The following is a 15553-nucleotide window of genomic DNA, read 5'->3' on the forward strand; positions in this document are numbered from 1 at the left end:
TAATATGATTATTCTCTTCTCAGTATGCCCGATTTTTATCTTCTATCACATAACAAACAACCACTTCTGGAGATCTGGGCTGCAGTGCTGCATCAAGAATTGGGGGGAGTCAAATAAAGTCTTTCCTTGACATAAAGGAACATATGTACGCATGTTTGGGTAGGTGCAGAATAGACCTTGAAGAACACACATCTAATCCAATCAAGTCCCTCATCCAGACTAGGGATATCAAGGAAGTTCATCATTTCAGACCTCCTCAACTCAGTTCATCTCAACTCAGCTCACCTCAACTACTTCTCTAGTCAAAGGAAACATCACTTCTTGGAAAGTGACAGGACGGGCAGCAAGATCTTTCTGAGAAGATAGGCGATATCATTGGAGTCTGTTTGTGGTAACGGATGCTAGAAGGCAGGAAAGAGGGTGGGATGGGACTTCAAAGATAGATTTGGCATCTTCTATTCCTCAGTTGCTGGAACTCATGCAACAGGTATGAGAAAATGAAAAAGGGTGTCTGAGAAATTCTCAGGTTTCATGAAGGGTGAAGTAATCAGCAGGCAATTTGCTGAGAGGAGCAGAAAACTTCTCATGCTACTGACATAAGAGGGAGCAAAATCTCTAATTTAGATTCAACAAGTAGAAAAACAAACAATTTCCTTCCTGGAAAGTATATGTGGGGGGTGGGAGGGCAGGGAGGTAGGACTGTTGAAATACCTAAATTCACTGGATTTTTTAACTGAGATAAGAGTTACTCGCCTATTGCAACACAGTATTCTCTTGCTGGAGTGAACAAAATATTCCTTATGACATATGTGTAGAAAAAAGGGTGATCTAACATAGAGAGGCAACTTTTCTCCCAACAGTTTAGCACTGGCAAAAATATGAGGATACAGACAAAGATAGATGAGCGCAGGACGGAATTGAACCAGGAGAGACTTTTTCACACGGAAGGACTCTGAGTTAGTTCCGCTGGGGCAGTTGACACAAATATCAAATTTGCAACTAGCTCTGAATGGAGGCCTAGGTTCGTATGCCTGAGAACCACTCAGCATTGTTCTAAGCTACTGAGCAGTTCAAATGTTGCAGAGTGATGATGTGAATGTGAATATTGGCACTGGAATCAGTTTTCCTCTTTAGCCTAAGAAATGTTCTTGGATGCTCACTTGTGGGCTCCCACCCCTGCCCCCTCCTTAATAACCAACATATCTTTGGTATGTCTTTTAAAAAAAACAAAAACAAAAAAACCCTGTTGACTCATATTTCATTAACAGGCAGACTCTGAAGTGGGCGACGGCAGGAAATTGCATTTTATTCAGCAACCTTCCTTTATTGTTTCCTCGCCTATTCATTGTTTCCAAAATTCATTTTGCTTTGGAGCAACCACTTCAGCTGTGTTGCTGACTGACACTTCAATAGGAAATAGGAGGACGGGATAACGATCTATGCTGTGCAATGGATTGGACAGGGAGATGTGTTGCTCTTTAAGATATGGAGGTGGAGAATGCCGGCCTTATTTTGAGCTGACACAGAACAAAGCAGGAAGCCAAAGGGAAGAGTTCTGCTGTGTTCAGAATCCAAAGCACAGGCAAGCTTTACACAGGGCACCCCTTACACGAGAGAGTGTTCATCAACATATGCTAAAATGTGATTTCCAGGTCAAAAGGAACATCTGGTGTGATGAGTTGGCCCTGAAGGAATCCTTAGGTCCACTCCCAGCCCTTGAACAGTTGGTTTAATCAACTTGCTAGCAATTTTACAGGATAGAGGTCCTCTTACTTAGGATCCTGCAGCATCCCTGCCAGCTGGTGCTCTCAAATCTACCTTGCCGGTAGATTATTAATAATGGATCAGGTTGTTGCTGCTTTTCAGCACTACATGTTGCATTCCCAGTCAGTGCTGAAACTCTGGAGATTTTGACAATGGACAGCTCTGTTTGCCCTTTGCTATTCTCAATCCACTACTGACATCTTGTGGGCCTAAAGCCCTGCTGAGAAAGGAAGGAGGGCAGAAAAGGGATGAGTCAAAACTGGCTGATGAGAGCAGTACAGATTCTTCTTCTGTTCTGGTTCCTTCTATTTTGCCCAAAGCATTCTTCGGGTAACTCACTTGCCAACAAATGCCTTTGCTTCTAGCCACAAGCTTTTTACATCGAGGAGGCAATGGAGGTTTCCAGCAGGAAGAGCTTGTGATGACAACCTAAGGGGGCAGCTGCTGAGAGGAAATGAACATGTTGCAAATGAGGAGAAAGGACTATTCCTGGAGTGCTCCCTCTTGCAAGCAGCCATGCCGTCTGTTTCCAAGGCTATTGTTTAAACTGGGGAAGGAAGGGGATAAAACAAACCAGCAGTGACTTTTGCCCTCTCTTTTAGCAACATCTCCAGTTATTCTTTTGGAAAGGTGAGAGAGTAACAGTGATGTAAATGCAATATGGCTTTGATGCCATCTGCTTATTTTGTCCATCCTGGGGTCATAAATCCCCTGGCCATTGTCAACACTCCGATGCAAGGCTTCTCCATTCCAATTAGACTGTCCAGGATCTGAAGCATCTTAGTTGATTGAACATCTGCTGCGTAACCAAGTAAATTAACTGCATTTTCATCTTGCAAAACATCAGTCGTGTATTCTTGAGGTAGCCAACAGGCCGACTCCTCAGCAAACTCTGTGCATTGGAATGCAGATTAGCTCAGAGTACAAATATATACAGGAGGTGCCAGCAAAGTACCATCCAAAACTAACCATTAAGCCCATTTTAGAGTGGGCCTCCTCTCCACACTCATTAATGGAAAACCAGAAGCTACAGATCAGAGGGTAAACTCCCACCTACTGGATATGAAGAGGGGATGCCTTGCAATCACAGAAACAGACTCTTCAGTTTTTTGTTTTTTAAATTAACTGGCTAAAACTTTTTGAACTTGTTAAAAAGCAGCTGTGAATTTTGCCTGCGGACTGGGTAAACAAAGCAACCGTTACACTCACATAAGAGTAAACGTCTCTTAGGAGTTTGACAATTAAAGCTTTGGAGTGCTTATTGTAATGCTGTTTTAAAACAACAGACAGAAATTTCTCCCTTGAGTCCTCGTCTAATGGGCAATATAACAAATAATGAACAATATTCTCCACCCATTTGTAGCCAAATATATAAAAAATGTTCTTCCAAAGGAATATTAAAGGACTTCTTGCCACTTGGGCAATGGGGATTATTTGAATCTAAGTTTGGTAAAAGCCCTGTGGATTTGGGAATAGGACAACGATGGAAAATAGGCTGCTTTAGAAGGATTCTCCAACTATCCCTTCTCCAGAAAAGGGTATCATACCATACAGCCTTATCTCTACTCGCATCACTGTGAACTTTTTTTTTTTTAATCTTCAGGATTTCTCTCACTCCATCCTGATAAAATGGGAAGAAGCTTCAATGAGTGGATAAAGCTGGGATGTTCTTCAAGCCTTACCCAATTCTTGGTGATTCTGTAGAATCCATGTTGTTTTCCTGGCCACAGTACAGAACTGGCTTGTTGCTGCTGCCTTCCATGATTTTTTTTTTAAGCTTCCTATTTTGATCTACCTTCCCTGGAGGTTTCTGATCAAAGTATTAACCAGGACCGAAGTTGTGAAGCTTCCCAGTCCCAGCCTGGCTGCCCCCTGCTGAGGATTTGCACCAGGTAGGGCTCTGCAAACCTTCAAAGCATGCCTTTGCTTCAGTGAAGGTTCATGCAAAACACCTATTTCAAATAGTTCTGTGAAGGGCTGTGGTCCCCTGTAATCATCTGGTGGAGTAGAAAAGCCACAGTGTTCCACTTGTCAAAAGTAGGTTTTCTTAAAGCAAAGAAGCTTTGCTCAAAACAGATGGGCTCTATCTCTATACTCCATAGAGGTGCATCACTGTATGTTAACTGAAAATGTCCTGTGTCTAAACTAAAAAATCTACCCCTACAATAATATAAATAGGGAAATACACCATCAAGTTGATGTTGATGCTTGGTGACCCCATGGACACAATCCTATCATTTTCTCGGAGTGAGTTCTCATTGCTTTCTTCCAAGAAATCTTCCCCCTTCCCAGGCTAGTCTATGACTCTGGGATTCCAAGTTCTCAAGATCAGCCAGATGCTCCCATCTCCTGAGATAAGCTTTATGATTATTCTAGGATGACAACAAGGTTCTCTGGGGGAACAAAACAGAACCTTTCTTCTGTCACAGCCAGGGAAAGCCCCACCTGCTTCTTGATAGGGCAGTTTTTAATAAGTAATGATAAGGAGGACCCCGTGGTTGGAAAAGCTAATGGGAGAAGGAGCTCAAGATGAGTGGGAGTTGCTGTAGAAGGAGATACTAAAAGCACAATGGCAAACTACCCCAAAGGGCGGGGGGGGGGACAGAGGTCAGCAGAAGAAGCCCATGAGGCTACGCTAAAATGTCAATGAAGGGCACACACACAGGATAGGAAATGGAAAGGAGAACCAGATGCAAAGGAAGAGTGCAGAGAAGTAGCATGGACCTTTCGAGGCAGTATCAGGAAAAGAGAACTCACGACTTAGCAAAGAATGCTGAGCATTAAAAAAGAGACAATCCACTATGCGATAAAGATGGCGACATTTTACAGGTAACAAAAAGAAGGAGAATTGCTCAACTCGTATTTCAATTTAATCTTCTCCAACAAAAAAAACAAGAGTTCCACAAACAGATTGAGAAAAGCAGCATGAAAGGACAGGATTGAAGCTTGAGACTGGTGGAAACTTGGTCAGGGACATCTATTTACATAAAATAAGTTAAGATCTCCAGGATCAGACTAATTGTATCTTAGGATACTGAAGCTTATCTTTGAGACAGCCTGCAGAACTGGTGAATTGCCAGGCAAATGCAGGAGAACAAATATCTCTTTCTTCAGAAAGGAGGAAAAGGAAGATCCAGCAAACTTCCAACCAGTCAGTCAGTCTGCGCTGATGCCTTCAAAGATTTTAGGACAGTTCATAAAGAGAATAATTTATAAGCATCTTGAAAACCCTGTGGTTACCAGAGATCTACATGGATTTGCCAAGAACAAATTCTGCCAGATTAAGCTCATTCTTTGATTGGGTAGTTTCTGGTAATTTTGTAAACTTGTTATAGTTGACTTCAGCAAAACTTTTGACAAAGTGGCCCACGATATGCTGATTAACAAACCAATTAAGTGTGAATTGGATGGCGTGACAATTAAGTGGATCCACAGCTGGCTTGAAAAGAGGTACTTGAAGAATGGTACCTCATCAAACTGGAGAGAGGTATCAGGAGTGATCCCATACAGATCAATCCTTGTCTTCAGAGTTGTTATTAAAATGAAAAAGATGGACAGAAGAGGATACGAGCAACTGCAGGCTGATTTCTTCCAAGGCAGGAAAACATTAATTTCCAATAGCAAGTAGGCAATGCACTCCAGGCCCCATGCATGGCTAAGGTCTGATGGACTATATATGGATGTGGAATTTGGGGGCTATTTTATTTTGTATAATTTTATTATTACAGCTTCTTAAAAGCCACCTTGAGAATCTGTTATGTGAAGGGGAGCAGTTAAATCTTAAACAAGAAACAACGATTGATTTAAGCCATACTGTCAAACACAATGGATTGTGTAACAGAGAGATGAGGATGAGGATAAAGCATGATTGTTTTGCTATCTGCATTAATACAGCTGTATTCCAAGCTTTTTTATTTTGTTTTGTCTTTTTTAAACAAAGATCCAAGAAATTTTTCCTCTATTTTTCTTCATGGCTTTCCATGGAGCTTTTATATGCAAATTCTTTCCCTGTGCAAAAATGATCTGAGCATCCGTTCCCTTTACATTATTCTTTGTTATGTACATTTCCCAATTTCTCTCTCTCTCTCTCTCGCACACACACACACTTTTGGGGAGTTTAATGTTCTATAACTTACATCCCACTGACACATTTTTGTTGGTTCGTTTGTCTGCTTGTTTTGTGTTGAGGTTTTTGACCTGGATGCTCACAGACTCCAATGATTGTGACTGTCCATGTTCTGGTAAATTTTGCACATTTTTTCAGGCCCACACAGTTCCATGGCAGGTTCCTTTTTCGCTTTGTCAGCGTAACAGTGGGATCTGCTTACTGAAATCATCATCAAGTTGATTAGAGAGGTCTTCCTGCCACCGAGGTAGTGTAGCCTCAATGAAGATGAAAGCTGTGACCAAATTTGTCAATGACCTTCTATAGAGAAACAAAATCCCTGCCTTCGACAATATACACTCAACAAAGCAAATGGGTTTCACGGTGAAGATGAGTTACCACAAAGATAGCTAGTCAGATGAACAGGATCCTCAAGGGTTTCTCCTCAGTGTAGCAGGGAAGCTGTTGATTAGAATGGCTCCAAAGAAAAAAGAATCAAAGGGAGGAGAAAGAAATAAGATATCTCCTGACCAGGAATGTGCAAAATTGAAAGCTCCCCCTGCCCTCCGCCCCCATGGAAGTGGCTAGTTTTCTGAAACTTTGAGTTTAGGATACATCGGAGACAGAAAGGACTGTTCAAATTGTGCTTTCTCTCTATTCCAAAGGCTGTGTACAGTATGTCTAGAGGGCACAGGCAACTGAACTGGGTCTATGTCTCTATTTTAAAAGGACACTTTTTATGAAGTACAATAGAACAAGGACAAGGTTGAAGGAGAAGGACAAATGTCTTCTTACTCTAGATTACTAGGCCATTAGGAATTGGGCGGGGGCGGGGGGGAGGGCAACTGTTTCCCACCCATTCTTCCACCACATTTCTCTGAGTGAGTTCCCTTTTGGTCAGTGTCGATGCACAGTTGTGGAATAAGATCTGGGTAGGTTTAACGATAAAATAGCTTGTGGCACTAATCCTTCACTTCACGCTTTCCTGTGAACATTTCAAAGGATCTGCATGACTATTCCCTCTTGCAAACATGGGTTTATTACTGCAACAGTGGGCTAATCATTTTCTCCACCAGGAATAAAAAAGCTTTTTTCATTCAATTTCCCTAAGAGAGAATGGACACAGTTGAAGCAAGTGTTCCCTGGGGCCAGAATCAGAAGTGGGTGGGGCCAGAACCAGAAGTGGGTGGGCCCATCCATTCCTCCCTTGCTCTATTTTTTCTTTTTCTGACAACCTTTTTTTCTCATTCTGAGCTACTTTCCTTAACCCTTCCCTTTTACATTTCCTTCTTATCTCCACCCAGGGAATTGTGAGGGAAGAGCCAAGTCCCCCTTCGCTGAGGTCTGAAGAGAAGTTGAAACCTGAGTGCAGACATGTCCATCTGAGCAACACAATGAACTGTTCTCCTTCTTTCCCCCTTTTGCCTCCTTGTAACCTTTTCAATATATGCCTGAAGGCAGGACCTCTCTCATTATTGACTTGGTTGAGTTGCGGTGATATTTTGTCACACAAAAGGACATCAATACCTCTACTGCGGCTTCTTTTTATTTCTCCAAAGATTCAAGACACATAGAAAGAAGTGCAGGTTTACAGCTTTTAACGCTCACTTGCTGAACTAAAAGCTTCACTCACTTACTCATAGGGCACTTATCTATATCTACCCAACTCAAAGTCAGATAGCCAGTCTAGATTTGAGTTCCAGAAGAAGTAAGGTAGAGAACCCATCATGCACAGTACCTCATTCAGTGTGATGGCTCAAAAGTACTACATTTCCCACTCATTTTTATAACACCTCATAAGGCTCAGCCAGTCACAGCTTCATACTGCTTATCTCCCGGTACTTCTCCACTTGAACCCTATCATCTTACCAGTTCATGGAGGAGCCATCTCTCAAGAACCATCTCTTGCTTTGAAAATGATTTCTTTTTCTGTGTCTTCTTACCAGCTGTAATTCTGGTATTTTTCTACATGCTGCAAAGGTTGAAATCTCCCAGAACAACCTCTCTTCCTCTACGGCCTGCTTTAATGGGTCTCATGTGCTCCATCTTTCATGTAAGCCTTCACAGAACTACAGGTACATGATATATCTAGGAACCCAACAGCATGGTGTGTGTGTGTGTGTGTGTGCGTGTGTGTGTGTGTGTGTTATCTAGGATAAGAATTTAAGAGGTTATAGCAGCCAGGCTTAAATGAACAGGACACAAATAAAGATGTTTCTTTATTCCCAATTGCTGATACTGCATATTCTGAAGGTGACTGGGAAACAGTCCTTGTGTGAGTTCTTCAAGCAGATTTCAGCCATGGCTGTCTCTTACATGCAGAGTATTAACCACAAGCACAACAAATATCTTCTGTTCAATTGCACAATCAGTTGTCCAGTTCTGAAGCACTGCAACTAATCTCATGGAAACTGCCCTTGTTCTGACCACAGGAAAAATCACTGCCAATGTTAATCACTCTTGCATATCACATCTGCAATTTGCTTAGCTGAACTAAAGCATGCACAATTAAACCATTGACTTTACCTTATGGATCTGATTGTGATGACTACAGAGTTTCTGCTACTTCGAGACTCTTATCTATAAAATGGAGATGTTACAGAATGGAAATGAAAACAGCAGTCAAAAGAATCCTGTTTGTATAGATAGCAGAGAAGAAGGATTTATATCATGGAAATGTCAAGAAGGGAGAAGGAACATGGGGGTGGGGTGGGCAGGCAAGGAGGAATCCAAGCTTTCTCAGATTACATTTTGATTTCTAAGAATGTTTCTGAAATGTTTCCTTCTTTCATCCCCCAATAAAAAGGGAAGCTTTTTTTCCTGACTATTCTCCACTATTTTTTTTCTTAATGGTTCTCCTTACCCAGAATATAAAATGATGTCCAAGTGATCAGTGTTGGCTGCACCCCATAGTTACTGCTGGAGAATGTTGGCTGCACCCCAAGATTTATGCTGATTAACAGAGTGGAGACTCTTGAGAGACCATGTGCACACAGGGCTAAAAGCAGCAAACCACGCAATCAACTTTAAGTCCACTTTTTTCAAAGTGAAAATGATTGCTGAAACATGAACATCCACGGATAAGAAAAGTGACCTGAAGATGTGAACCTCACTCTAGGTATGTCCATTTAACTGGGACTGAGCAGAAATGTAGATTGACAGTGATATTGGAGGAGGTTGGCTACACCCATTTCCTCAATGTCATGGAAGCAAGAGCCACTTTGCTCAGTGATATTCACTTCAAAGGAAATGTGTCGAGGATTAGACTGCAGGTCCCTTGGAATTTGTGGGGGTAATTTCCACCCACAATAGTGGAATATTACCACTGAGAGCGAGGCTACATTTTAGAAGTAGAATCAAGTTAGAATCAGGTTAGACTTTTCACATGTGGCCATCTTGCCTCTTTCTAGCAATTTTACAGGAACCCAGCTGACATCATAACCTAATTTCAGTCTTCCTATGTTTTCCATCATGACTTCCATAATTGGAAGAAAATTGACTGCAGAAAATTGACTAAGAAGACGTGGCTACCAAAATGTACTTTTGAAGCAAGTGATGGAGGTAGCAGATTACCTGAGAAGGCTTTTTTTTCCCCTGCTTAGAAGAAAAATGTTCTGCTTTTTTAATTCTGCTTAGAAGAAAAATGCCATAAATAGGAAAAGAAAATTTAAGCCAGGAAGTCTTCTTCCAATAGGATTGAGAAAACTGCTAGGTCAAGTTGTTGGATAAGAACCCAAGTTGAAGATAATTAAACTAAGACTATGCAGAACATACTGAACGCCTAAGAATGGATAGTTTCCACATCTTTCTGCCTGTGCGCTTTAACCCTGACTTATGGATGAGGCATTTCTCACCTTGTGATGAATCAGCCCCTCCCCGCATTACTGGGAATCCTAGCAAAGGTTTTGATGAGAGAGCATTTTTGAAACCCCCCTCCAGCTGTTTTTGCTTTAAGGTTTGGCCATAAGGCCCAGGGGGTAGAATTTAATCTTAAATATAAGAAGGAACATTTCATCAACCCAACACTAGAAAAAGACAAGAAAGAAAAGCTGCCACAGCTGTGGGACAACTCCTGAGAAACCTATCCAAACTTTTAGTTTCTCTTGGAAACTTTACAGAGGGGTTGTCTTTGTAGAGCTTCCAAATTTTCTCCTCCAACTGAAAATTGGAATTTAGCTCTGAGGCAAGACAACCTCCACCCTGAAAAACTTCAAGGTCCTTTTAGTTTCCCTTAAGATTTCTATCAACCTCTAATGTTGTACAGTTGTTTGAATTTAACTCACATTCCTGTGGGGCAGAATTTGGTAGAAACCTATCAATCTGTTTATATCAGGGATAGTCAACTTTTCAGGGCCAAAGATCACAGATTTTGGAATCCATTCCTTAAAGTGGCCAAGGATTGCAGGGTCACCAGGGAGTTGCAGTAGAGTTGGGGAAATCATCATAATCATCTGGTGCAAACTGGGGGGAGAATTTCATGACAAACAAGGAAATAAATTATGCACTAAGATTCTGGGCCTCCAAGATTTGTAATTAGCAGGAGGCAGAACAAAGGGAAGAGATGTTAAGGTAAACAGGAAGGAATAGGGGTAAGACATCACAGGGTGCAATAAAGAAATTCTCACATGGTGGGGAACCTGTGAGGAAATCATAATTGGGTCCTCCCAGTTATGGCTTGATCCAGAGAGAGAGAGACAAAGGATGGAGTCAATAACTAAGAAAAGGAAATGGTGTTCCTTAGGGAGGCAACCAGAAGAGATAAAAGCTCAGAGAATACCAAGAACCCTGCAGTTCAACCCTGAGTTATTGTAATGGTATGTGGGAATGACCTTGGGAGACAGGAGGGAGAGCCACAGGCTGGACAACTTGGCATGTAAAAGATGTCACCGCCCACAGAAGGGGGGATGACATGAGAAACGTTTCAGAAGGGATCTTCTCTAGTTTTCCAGAGAGTAAAAGGAAAGGAGGGGAAAAATAGTTTTAGACTTGCAAGTTTCTGTTAATGTGACCTAAGAATAAAGATAGAGCTAATACTCCTGTTGTGCTTCTTGTCTGGACTACATTGCAGGGCTAACAGTTACATACATTCTTTACTACTGGATACAAAAGGAGTCTGAGACTTAAAGTGAGAGAGAAAGATTACTTGTGAATCAGGCAGGAGAGAGAAAGAGAGAGAGAGAGACTATATGTGAGCAAAAGGCAAAAGCTTTTCTTCCTACCTTTCACAGCTAGAAAGGTATCTTGGGGTCTTCTTGACCTGTGGGGAGTGGGGGAAGTGGCCCTTGGAGTACTTTACTGGTTGGACAGTTGGCAGCAGGCTTGATTAGTGTTTGGGAACAGAATTAGAAAAGGAACTAATTGCTATCTAACAACTGGGAGCTTCCCTTCTCAGTTTCTTGTACGCAGGACTTGCTAAAAAACCCAAAAAGTGTTATATAACATTGCACCATTAAAATATTATGTAATCTGGTAGTATGATTTGGGGGAGGGTTGCCACAAAAAGAGGCTATGAAATATGATCCTGGGAATATCATGAAAATTCAGCACAGCACTCAAGAAACAAGAACATGAGTCGCAATTCACACTCAAGCAATGACTCACCTATTTGATCTTGGTTGAATTCAGAAAGCTAAGTCCTTTGTTAGTATCTGATGGGAGACCAGCAGAAAATCCAGAGCTGTTGGCTAGATTAGCAAGTTCTCTCTCTCTCCCTCTCTCTTTCTCTCTCTTACATGGTAAATTACTTTCATGATGTTGCCAAGAATGTGTCCATGAAGTCACCAGAAGTTGAGCATGACTCGACAACTTTACGACAATCAATGCAAGCCTGATGCAGATGTTCTACAAGTAGAGCTGGGAGCTCTAAATCTCTAAGGGATGCAAAATTGTGAAGCAATATTTTTTTAAAAAAACTAAAAGGTTGTCATGGAAAATCCATCTGAAGAACAGAAAATAGCAGCCTGCACTGAATTCAAGAGGCCACAGCTGCATTTCCTTCCTCCCCAAAATCCCATGCCTGCAGTTAGTTGGGTTTCTCCCCTCAGGAAAAGCCTTCCAGATGTTAGCTCACAAACATTTTGATCCAATCACAAAAGCAATTTGAAACAATTTATTTCAATTTGCCCAATTCTCCCACACAGGCAAAACACAGAGCAAAGCATTTTTCATCATAGCTAAATAATCAGGAAAGCAAATTAAACATATCCAACAGATGTTGCCATACAGTTCTGTTGCTGTTTTGTGTCTCCCCCCCACCCTTCAATTATTTACAACTAGTCATCAGGGGGAACTTCCCCCAAAAGCAGTAATTCTGAAGGTGTTTTGTGTTTTGTGTTTTGTGTTTTGTTTTTTTAACTTTGGAGTCGGGGGTGGGGCGAGTGCAATTCTCTCTGCAACACTTTCTTGGTTAATCTTGGCTCTTGGAAATCACTGCAATGTTTTGGCATAGCTTTCGCTATACACATCAATCCCTGTGCAACTTTTTTACAGTAAGGGTAGGTATGGAGTTCTCAGTACTAGAAAAGCCTCTTTTGGTGCAATGAAAAAGTGCCTGCCCCGACTCTTCACCTAACAGGTGAATTATTGGCATTTAAAATCTTAGAATCAGGCAGTGGGAAAGGGGCATTTAGGCCTCTGAGCCCAAATCCCTGCTCGGTGCACAAATTCAGACTAAAGCATCTGCAGAACATCTAACTCTTAAGAAACATTTTCTAAACTGCAATCAGTATCTGATTTCCTGCAACTTAAATCCATTTCTCCGTGTCCTGCATCAAGATGTGGCACTCTTGAAGTTACCTGAAGAAGGCTGTTGTATCATCTGCAGTCATATTTTCCCAAGGCTATTGATTGATTATATGCCATCAAATCTATGTTGACTCTTAGTGACCACATAGATGGACCTTCAGGATGATCTGTTCACAAGCTGGCTCTTCAGGTCTTCCAAGGATGCACCCATTGCTGCCATGATTGAGTCCACCCACCTTCTTCTTCCTCTCTTTCCCAGCATTATAGACTCCACAAGAGATCCAAGGCTATCGCCCATCTCTTTCAATTTCTCTTCATTGGACTGAAATGATAGTCTCCTGATCATCCTTGTTGCTCTTCTCCAACCCTCTAAGCCAATTGTGGAAAATAGAACACGAAAATTTTGAGGCCCGGCTGAGTAAACTCAGGTGGCACATTTTTCATGGTATTTTGGTTAAAAATTCTAGGGTCAGCTTATCCATGGATGGGCTTATGCACAAGTCTATGCAGTAGTGTCAAGTCATCTTACACCTTCCTCCACTCTGAAGGAGAAAGGAATTTCTTTCCAGGACCACACTTGGCAGTGATTGTCTCCCAAATGATATCAGGATAATTACAGTCTCTCATAACTGTAATTTCATGCTTCTTTCAAAGATCTGCATATGTCTTACAACTCACACAGAATGACTCTTTAGCCAAGAATCTTTAACCTAATCCTTCTGGATTCACTAAATTACAGCTTCCATCATTTCAGCAGCAACAGGACAACATGTGAGTAAAGGCTGCTCTTTTAACTCTGGTATTGTATAAGGATTGTTGTTTTTTTCCCCTAATAAACAAAAAGTGCTAAATCTTTCCATAAGGTTCAGAGATCAAATAATTCTTTCCGCTACTTTTCAACTGATATCATATAAACTAAATCTGTTTGTTTGTTTGTTTTTTTCAGAGAAGAAAAGGAATGGGGGAAAAAAACTTTTCATATCACTTAAACAAGGTCACTTTCAGATTTTTTTTAGATTTCCACACAGAGAAATGCCAGTAAGTTGTATAAAGCCAAACTGTAAAACATTTTAGTTTGCTTTGCTGTTTTAATGTTGATTATGAGACATAAAAAGGCCAGTCACAATTAAATTTATAGCATTCTTCAGTTGCCTACGGCAGACTGAAAATGCAATAAACTCTTCCAAAAATTGTAGTAATCCTTGTTCCATAAGTCTTTTGGCAACCAAGCACCTGTAATACATTTAGGTACAATGAACCCAGAATGATGGATTACATCCTTTTGTCAAATATAACATTCCTAAGTCAAGAAACATTTAAGAAATCCATTTTAAAAAAATACACCTTTTTTTAAGTCTAACCCATTTACAAATTGATCCCCACTCTGTGTATACCGACCATTCTTTCACACACAGAGGCATCTTCCTCCTTCTAGTAGAAAAAGAAGAAAAATGGTGGAATAAGAGGAAGGGGTCACTGCACTCAGAATGAAGGGAGGGGGCTGGAAAGGGGAATCAAAGCTCAGTGCAGGGGAGAAGAGGGGGAAGTATCTAGACGAGGAAAGAGGAAGTAAAAGAAAACAAGCCATGTTGGGCCATTCCAGAAAGGGTTACATTCACTAGGCAGGCACCCCCTTCCCCATCCGCAGCTAATGCTTAATCTGAACATTAGGCGATGATGGGGGGGGGTGCTTGCCCAGATGTTTGCATCCGTGTAGCAATACAGTTGCAGTCCCCTCGCACCTCTTCTTATACCTGTGTTTTCAACAGCTTTTTCTGTTATCAGCAGATATAAGAAGAGCTGCCCAATTCATAGGGGGACTCTTCCTTTGGTTAGTAAATATGGTTCTTTCCCCTTGAGAATTGCCGAACGAGGGCCAAGCTAAATACTGCAATGAAAGGAACAAATCAAACAGTGAGAGGCCGATTCTGAACTGAAAATGGGCCCCACCTTAATTAACGGGGAAGAACTCCACACAAGCGCCTACCGATTAGTCTCAGCCCGGTCATTGGGTGGTGGTCCTATCACCATGGTTTGAGGGGTCTGATTGCCTCCATGGGGGTCTAGTCCCCAGATCATCTGAGGTCCAAAAAGGTACTTCACTATTCACATTTAAATCATGAATAGTAGGAAGTATAAGTACCTTACAAACTGATTAGCTGAATAGATGAGATATTCCTCTCTAGTCAATGAAATCCACATTGCTGCATACTTCTAAATGTCAATGTATGCATGCCAGAGAGCCATTGATTAGAATCCAAGAGTTAAGAAATCTCTTACCCATAATGTTATGAACTGTTCATATAGTTCCTATACAATCTTCAATACAATTACAGCTCCTGTTCCTTTTCTTATCTTGGTTCTGAATTGTTTGCAGTGCCTAATTTTGCCCATGAGTTGTACAATCATTTCTCACCATTATTGCTTATTTCAGTGTTTTTCTCTCCTCTTTAGTATTCTCTCCAAGATTACTGTGTTATTCTAATGGTCCATCCAATCAACCCTGATTCCTAGTTGCTACAGGGACAAGTCCCTGAAATTCTTTTGGCAACATTTTTGGAAGTGGCTTGCCAATACCTTCTTCCTAGGAGAGAGAAAGAGTGACTGGCCCAGAGTCACCCAGCCAGTCTCTGTGCCTAAGGCAGAATTCAAACTCATAGGCTTCTAGCCTCCAGTCCAGCACCTTAACTGCTAAAACAAACTGGTTCTCTAATATTATGACACTTCTATGTAGATTCACTGCCTTGTACTCTCTCTCTCTGGTCATTTATCTCTTTTTAAAATCCATCCCCATTTCTCTTCATTTGCTTTTCATTCTCATTTTATCTGGAACCCAATATTCTCTTGTCTATTTCTATTTTTTCCCTCTTAAATTTTATAGTTGTTGTGCTCAGAACCAAATCACAGTTCACCTAACATAATCCTGGGCAGTTACTTGGG

The sequence above is a fragment of the Python bivittatus genome, unplaced genomic scaffold (genome assembly GCF_059951505.1).
Source record: "Python bivittatus isolate LINGU-HERP-01145 unplaced genomic scaffold, Pbiv_v1 ctg000050_np1212, whole genome shotgun sequence".
Taxonomy (NCBI): Eukaryota; Metazoa; Chordata; class Lepidosauria; order Squamata; family Pythonidae; genus Python; species Python bivittatus.